Raw genomic sequence first — 9,038 nt, forward strand, 5'->3', positions numbered from 1 at the left:
TACAACAATAACTTGTTGTTGGGTTGACTTTTCCAGCCAATCCAACCTGTTGCGTAGTTCTCACACCCTTGAATGTGTTTCTTCTCAAGCCCTCCATCATGTTGTTTCTTCTCTGTGCTGTTGCGTTTCTTCTCTTTTTTCTGCGTAGTTCTCATGTATTATTCAATGTCCACCTTCGATGGATGTCTACAATTTAGTCAAATCCTACTAAAATGCATTTTAAAGACTAACGTTTATTTTCTTAATTCAAATTGCAACTAACAACTAACCTCAGTTCCTACTTTATTTTGTTAATTAATTAATTGTCACATAAATACAATAAACTCGTATAATTAACACTTTGTAAAAAGTTTTATTTCTTTCAATAATAGGATGATTACTAATAATGACACATCATGACAACAACGCAGATCTTCACGGAACTTATATAATTCACACACGCACATTTCACTATTCACACATTATCTCACTCAATTATCACCCTCCTTGATTATCTGCCTCAATTACTACTTCATAAATGTAAGTTCCAAACCTAATGTCTAACAACACAAAAATTCCACCATTTTTTTATGCAAATACTTGCCCAGCAACACTGAACTTTATTCAATTCGAAATTAACATAGTTGGGAACAAAGGGTGGAACCCTAACAAAGGCTTCCACATGGGAATTGACATTAAACAACATACTAGAAAATGGTGAAGGTATGAAAAACGGTAGAAAGGGGGGGTTTGAATAACGTTTTCAGTACAAAACTACCACCTTAAAGATTTTAACAAATCTTTTCGAGAACTAAGTGCAAAAGATAGAGATAGAAAAGCACACAAGGATTTTATCCTGGTTCACTTGATAAATCACTCAAGCTACTCCAGTCCACCCGTTAAGGTGATTTCTTCCTTCTTAGAATGAAGGCAATCCACTAATCAGGTAAGAGTTACAACTGCACTTGAAACCTACAAGTGACTAACAATTACACTGACTTAGCTCACACTAAGATTCACTCTCTTAGTCTTCTCTAGGATCCGATCAACCTTGATCTCCTAAAGGAAAATCAAACAACTGTTTGAGGTTGGTGTTTACAAGGGTTTGCTTCTGAATAAGCTGAGTGTAAACTAAATAAATTACAGGATGAAAGAAAGCTTAGAATATTTTGAATATCTTGCGCGTGTGTTGCTTCTCGTATGTTTCTTCGCCACTTCTTTCAATCTTCAGCCTCTATATATACTCCAAGGATTAGGGTTGAGCGTTGCATGGGAAATGCTACCGTTGGAGGGCAGTTCTGGAAAATCCAGCTTCTGCTGTGGCTGAGAACGTTAGGTAGGTCGTCAGGAAGGTACACTTGCTTTTGTACTTGGATAGCGACTTGACCTTTTAACCTAGGAGACTTCTGATCAGGGGAATACTTCATATTGGAACTTGTGAAGCCGGTTGATCAGAGTCAGAGGGAAAGCACAGATCCTCTGACCATTGTATCTTCTGATTCTGAACTCAGAGGGAAGAACATGGCCTTCAGAGTTTCTTGCTTCTGGACTTCAGAGTTTCCACTATTCAGCTTCTGGATCTTCAGAGTCTTCTACACCATCAGAACATCTGAACCTTCAGTGTTTCTTGGCTATCAGAACTTCTGGATCTTCAGAGCTTCTAGCGACTGAGTCCTCATCAGAGTTTGTATAGCTTCAGATCTTCTGAAGCTTTTCCACTGTTCATACTGAACATGGTGAATGCGAAAGCGTTGCTTGGGTTACCCTTTATACACAGTGCTTCTGATTTGTGTGAGATTGAGTTGAGGTCAGAGCCTGTAACTAGCACACTCAGAAAAACACGTTAGAGTAACACAATTGTTCATATCAAAAGGTTAACTTGTAATCATCAAAACATAGAGTTGTACTACTAGATCAAAACTTGATCTTACAATCTCCCCCTTTTTGATGATGACAAAACTAAGATTTTTGATGAACAATTCTTAAACAATAAACTGAATTCACTCAGAGTTTAGAGATAATAAAAAAAAACTTATCCTGATGTGAATAGTTTATCTTGCTCATTCTGAATTCAAGTCACTGCTTGATTCTGAGCTTAGCTCCCCCTGAATCTAACACTTGATGAAAACGTTAGTAAAATCTAGATTCTGAGCTAAAACATATAAGAGTTCAGAGTAAAAGGCTTATGACATAGATGAAAAACTAATAATCAGAGCGCATAAGTGATCAGAGTCATAGACAGGGTATCAGAGTCTTGGGTATCAGAGTCAACTTAGAATCACTTCAGAAGAAGTGAAATGTATTCCTTGTATTTGCCCAGTGACACATCTATGGTCATGAAGGTGGAACTCTTAAAATCTCCAAAAGAAAAATAAGTCACACTAACACATCTTACACATCAAAAACTGGGTTTACTCCCCCTTTTTGTCATAAGCAAAAAGCTTGGGGTGTGAAAAACTTAGCTTGAAGTACAAGGTACTCCCCCTTAGAGAAGGTCTAAGTTTAAGGAAAATGAAAATGATGTAAGAATCAGAGTTAGGCGAAAATAAATAGGAGAGTTAATGCAAGGGATGAACGTTTACCACCGGTCAAGTGAGTAAATAGAAGGGTCAGTTACCAAGAACTTAACCTCGAGAAACTGTAGGAGCATTAACTTTCAGAGAGAAAGTGAAGCCTATAAGAAAAGAAACGTTGGAGAGAAAGGTAAGCTTCACACCTCGAATAATTTTCAGTAAGAAAAAAATGGCATCATACAGAACGACATTAGAAGAGCTCAGAAGGAAGGCTTTTGAGGAAGATATGTTCCTCAATATTAGGCATCCCGATGGTACAAAGACCATACAAGAGCTGACGAAGACACTGTTGGAAGAAGATCTTGGTCCAGAGATGGAGAGAGATCTGAAGGAGTTCCTCTGCTTCGTGGAGGAGATTCAGGGGCTTTGCCAGCGGGAGCTGAATCTGCTGGAAGAGAAGGAGACTGTGGAAAAGAGACTTAAGACGACAGAAGATAGTCTAGAGAGAGAGGAGCTGAGCATCAGACTCGGCAACATAGAGTATACACTGGATCGTCTGGAGAAGGAAAGAGTGGAGCAGCGCCAAGAATGCAGAAGAATGAGGAAGGATCCTCCATTCTAGATATAGGGAATAATGTATGATGGAAAGAAGTATGATGTAAACATAGAACAATTATGAATAAACCAGGTTTTGCAAACATATGTGACACAAATATATATAGATATATGCATATAGAATCACAAACGAACAAATGAAAATAAGTAATTAAAAAGAATAAACAGAGTTTAACAAAAAGGAAAACAAAGTAAACGAAAGAAGAAAAAGAAGAGATCCTAAGACTAAGGTTTGTCAGTACGGCGCAGAAGTTCCATCATCATTTGCTTCATCTCAATCAGCATGAATTCATGAGTGTCAAGACGTTGTTCCATGATGTCGAGTCTGGATGAGCTTGTCTGAGTAGAGCTGGAAGGAACGTTCTGAGCAGCTTGAGGTTCTGGAATGGAAGCAGAAGCAGCAGGAGTAAACATAACTGGTGCAAGTCGCTCTGCCTCAGCCTCAGCTTCAAGACGCTCTGCCTCAAGTCTTGCTTGTTCAGCCTTAGCTGCTGCTTGACGTGCAGCTTCTTCGTCTTGTTCTTTCTTTCTCTTGGCTTCTTCAATGGCTTCAAGAAGCTTGTTTCTCTGTTCTAGTTCGTGAAGAGCCACCCTCCTAGCAAACCTTTGCTTTGCAGCCTCAATGCTCTGACTGCCCTCTGCATGCAGGAGCTGCAGCATAACGGGAAACTGAGCCACTAGCCAAGTGCTCAAATTGTTCCACTCATCAGCCACATTGTCAGCATTCTCACTGAGATCAGTCTGACCGTGCACATTGCGGAGCCTCAAGGAGGCTTCATGATTGAAAATATTGATGCACTCAGAGAGAGATGTGGGTTGAAGGTGAGTATAGGGAATGATGGAGAGGTTGGGTGCAGGAGAGGCTGGGTGATTGCGGCTATGAGCTTCAGAGGCACCTTGTGGAGAACCAATGTTAATTATGGGAGCATTGGGTTCAGAGGTTCCACGGTGAGGGTCTGAAGTTTCAACCAGAGGGTGAGGTGATCTAACCGAGGATTGGTTAGACACTGATTGTTCAGGTTCAGGGTCTGGTTGAATTGGCTCTTGTTGGTCAGGGACAGGGTGAGCTTGTTGGACTAAGGGGTCTGCCTCTTGGATAGGATTGGCCAAGATAGGTTCATCTGGGTCAACTAGACGTTCAGGTCTAGGGCCAGGATATTGCCTAGGGCTTGGACATGTAAGGTAATATTCTTCCAAGGCAGATACCTTCTCTTTCCTAACCTCCATGAATTTTCTAATTGATTCAGAAGTGTTGGAGGGAGGAGAGTCAATCACATTGATGGGGAAGGATACAGGTGTGAAGGCTGATGAAGAGTCTGTATCCGTGGGTCTGACAGCAGGACGTGCTGATGCTCTGGGAGCAGAGTGATCAGACGTTCTGGGTTGTGGTTCTGTTTGGTTGGGCTCGGTTTGGTCATGGATGATGGGTTCATAAGGTAATGGGTCGACTGGAATGGTAAGGAGAGAGGTTGGATCTTCTGACCTAGAGGGTTGGTTCTGAAGCAAATTCCAGAGAGGTGCTTCAGTAGGAGAAGGTTGAAAGAAGGAAGATCTTGGGGAATGTGGTGGAGAGGTGGTTTGTGCGGCTGGTTGGGTTTCAGGAATAGGAGTGAGGGGATTTGAAGAGTGTTGGAGTAAGGCAGAAATCGGGAGTGCATCAAATAAATTCAAATCATCATCAGAGGTAAGTGCAGGCTTACTTGTATGTGCTGATGATCGAGTCACTCTGGCAGGAGCTTCAGTCCTTCTGACCTCTGCAGCAGCTGGTTCCACCCGAGTAGGCTTCACCACAATTCTGACTTTCTTCTGCTTCTTCTTTGGAGGACCATCCTCACTATCATCACCATCATCATCAGCAGGCTTGCTCTTCGGTTTCTTGACCAGAGGGACATCAGATTCCTCTGAGGAATCTTCCAGAACCATCTTCCTCTTGGTTTTCTTCTTTGGAGGAGAAGAATACTCTGGAGCTGGTGGAAGTCTGCTGACAAAATCATCAAGGTCAATCTCGAATCCTTGAGCCCTGAGGTCTTCAACATAGCATCTGATGGCTTCAGGATGGTCTGCTTGAGTCCACAGAGGGTAGTTATTCAGAGGCATTCTTCTTCCTCTGATCTCAGAAGATGTGTCTTCATGAGCAGGAGCAATCTTCTTCTGGATTAAGCCCATCTTCTTCAAAGAGTTGGCAGTGAAGACGTCACTGACAATTGTGCTCAAGTCCTCTGTGCAACCAGCATTGATCAAATCTTGCACCAAGTTGCTTTCAATGAGAAAGTCTGAGAGCAGCCTCCCAAAAGGGATATATTTGATGGCTGACTTGATGGAGGCGGTGGTGCGAGACTTCCGGATGCATTCCTTCAAATAGGAGAACAGGAAGTAGGGAAGGCAGATCTTCTCCTTGTCTTGAATGAAGAACAGCATCGCCTTCTGGTTGAAGTTGATGTAGTCTGGAGAACTTCCCTTTGGTCGCTGATTGATGCAGTTGAGCAGGATCTTGTGCCAGATCCTGAGTTTGGGATGAAGGTCCATCACCTTGTAGCTCGTCTTGCCCGGTTTGAAAGTGGTGTACAGGGCCTTGTTGACTATGTCCTTGGTTCTGGGTTTCAGCTTCGATTCCGTTAGTGAGAACCGATACCCATGAGCAGTTTCTGCACCAAGCAGATTCACGAATGACTTCTCCGTGATGATGATCTTCCTACCCAGTATGTAGGAGACTACCTGAGTGTCATCACAATCAGCGTGCTTCCAGAATTCCTTTACTAGCTTCTCATACACCGGTCCTCGAAGTCGATTGAAGTAGTTTCCCCAACCTTGAGCTTGGACTTCAGGACGAAGATCAAACCCATTAGCAGCCAAGTTGTCGAGGTTGAATCTCCATTCTGCCAGGACTTGGAGTTCCTCAGGAGGAAATACACAGTGAACGGCACAGCCCCGTTCTGCAATAGGAACAACCTGCTCTTGAGCTTGAGCTTGTTCTTGTGCTGGGTTCTCAGAGCCTTGTTGACCCGTTGCCAAACCGACTACCATGTGAGGGAACTGAGGTGCATCTGCAGTAGATCTTCTGGTTTGTCTCACCATTTTGAAGAGGTTGAGGGTTTGAGGTAGAAGATGAAGTTTGAAGGATGAGGAGTGATCGAGAGAGAAATCACGAAGGAGGCGGTTTTGAAAAACAGAGAGTGCGAGAGTGAAAACCGGAAGTGAGAGAGAACGTGTGTGTATAGTGGGTTTTATCAAATAACCGTTGTTGATTCAAAAAGCACTTTAAGATCAACGGTTGAAAATTAAAGATAGATAGTAACAGTAAAATACACAATCACACACAGGAGATAAGCATATCTACACGCAATCATAACAGACTGTCACACGGGCACAAGGAACTATGCATCAGAAATTCTGACGCACGTGTTGTTGTCTCAGCTTCAGAGTCAGTACCAGTGGGCACACACACTCTGATTGAGTTACCTTCTGGACTAGACATCTTCTGATCAAGAAGTATCATAGTCAGAGGTTCTGATCCATCTTCACTCTGGACAAAAGTCCATGCTTAGATTTTTCAGAATAAAATTAAATCTATCTTCAGCTAAGGGCTTTGTAAAGATATCTGCCCATTGATGGTCAGTATCAACAAACTTCAGAAGAAGTACGCCCTTCTGTACATAATCTCTAATAAAATGATACTTTACCTCAATGTGCTTTGCCCTTGAATGCAAGATAGGATTCTTACTCAATGAAATTGCAGCAGTGTTATCACAATAGATTGGGATATTGCTCTCAAGGATCTGATAATCCTCCAGCTGATGTTTCATCCAGAGCATCTGAGTGCTGCATATTGCTGCTGAGATATATTCTGCCTCTGCAGTTGATAGTGCAATGGTTGATTGCCTCTTGCTTGCCCATGAGACTAGATTGCTTCCCAGAAATTGACAATTTCCAGAAGTACTTTTTCTCTCTGTTCTATCTCCAGCATAATCAGCATCACAATAACCTGAAAGCTTATACTCTGATGTTTTCTTATACATCAAGCCAAGGTTAGTGGTGCCTTTCAGATACCTTAGGATCCTCTTAACAGCAGTTAAGTGAGTTTCCCTTGGATCTGATTGGAAACGAGCACATAAATGAACACTAAATAATATGTCTGGCCTAGATGCAGTTAATTATAGAAGTGAACCTATCATGCCACGATAGAGCTTCTGACATACTTTACCACTTATATCTTCTTTTTCCAGAATGCATGTTGGATGCATTGGAGTCTTGGCCACTGTAGATTCCAGCATATTGAACTTCTTCAGAAGTTCTTTAGTGTACTTGCTCTGATGGATATATGTTCCTTCTGGTGTTTGATTAACTTGTATTCCCAGAAAGTACTTTAATTCTCCCATCATACTCATCTCAAATTCAGCCTGCATCATCTCAGAAAATTCTTTGCATAGAGATTGATTAGCAGAACCAAATATAATATCATCAACATAAATTTGCACAATTAAGATATCATCTTTATAAGTCTTGCAAAAGAGAGTTGTATCTACTTTACCCCTTACAAACTCATTCTCCAGAAGGAATGAGCTAAGTCTCTCATACCATGCTCTGGGAGCTTGCTTCAGACCGTAGAGTGATTTCTTCAATTTGAACACATGGTCTGGTTTCTTTTCATCTTCAAAACCTGGGGGTTGATGAACATAGACTTCCTCTGAGATATAACCATTTAGGAAGGCACTCTTTACGTCCATCTGATGTAGAATTATGTTGTGATTTACTGAGAAAGAGATCAATAGTCTGATTGCCTCCAGTCTAGCTACTGGAGCAAATGTTTCAATGTAGTCTATTCCTTCCTGCTGGCTGTAGCCTTGAGCAACTAGCCTTGCCTTGTTTCTGACTACATCTCCTTTCTCATTTAGCTTGTTTCTGAATACCCATTTCGTTCCAATAACATGGACATTCTCAGGCTTCTTCACTAAGCTCCAAACATCGTTCTTGGAGAATTGATTCAATTCTTCTTCCATGGCCAGAATCCAATCCTTGTCCTGAAGAGCTTCATCTATGGACTTGGGTTCAATTAAGGACACCAATCCTTTCAGACTCAGTAAGGTCTCTTCAGAGGGTCTGAAGGCAGATCTGGTTCTGACTGGTTCATCTTTGTTGCCCAGAATCAATTCCTTAGGATGAGCTGCAGTGATTCTGCTCTTCTTCAGAGTTTGTGAGTTAGAGGGACCAGCTTCTTCCTCTGGTTCATCTTCCTCTGGCTCAACTTCCTCTGGAGCTTTGCCTTTGTCAGAAACATTAATGCTTAAATCTGCAAACTTTTCAACTAGCTTTGACTGGTCAGAGTCAAGCTTATCATCAAATCTAACATGAATAGATTCTTCAATAGTCTTAGCATCAGTATTATAAAATCTAAAACCTTTAGATCTATCAGAATAACCAAGTAATAGACACTTAGAAGACTTAGCATCAAATTTATGCAATCTATCCTTAGTATTGAGAACATAACAAACACAGCCAAAAGGATGAAAATAAGAAATGTTGGGTTTTATGTTCTTCCACAATTCATAAGGAGTCTTATTCAGAATTGGTCTCACAGAGATTCTATTCTGAATGTAACATGCTGTATTTACTGCCTCTGCCCAAAAGTGCTTAGCCATGCCAGTTTCTTGGAGCATGGTTCTAGCCATCTCCTGAAGAGTTCTGTTCTTCCTCTCAACAACACCATTTTGTTGAGGAGTTCTGGGACAAGAGAAATCATGTGCAATTCCATAGGAATCAAACAGACTCTCAAACTTGTCATTCTCAAACTCTCCACCATGGTCACTTCTGACACGCACAATTCTACAAGCCTTCTCGTTTTGCACTTGAGCAATGAAGGTAGAGAACACAGCATGAGACTCATCCTTGCGGGTTAGAAACTTTACCCATGTCCAGCGGCTATAGTCATCAACG

The sequence above is a fragment of the Lotus japonicus genome, chromosome 4, assembly GCF_012489685.1.
Source record: "Lotus japonicus ecotype B-129 chromosome 4, LjGifu_v1.2".
NCBI lineage: Eukaryota > Viridiplantae > Streptophyta > Magnoliopsida > Fabales > Fabaceae > Lotus > Lotus japonicus.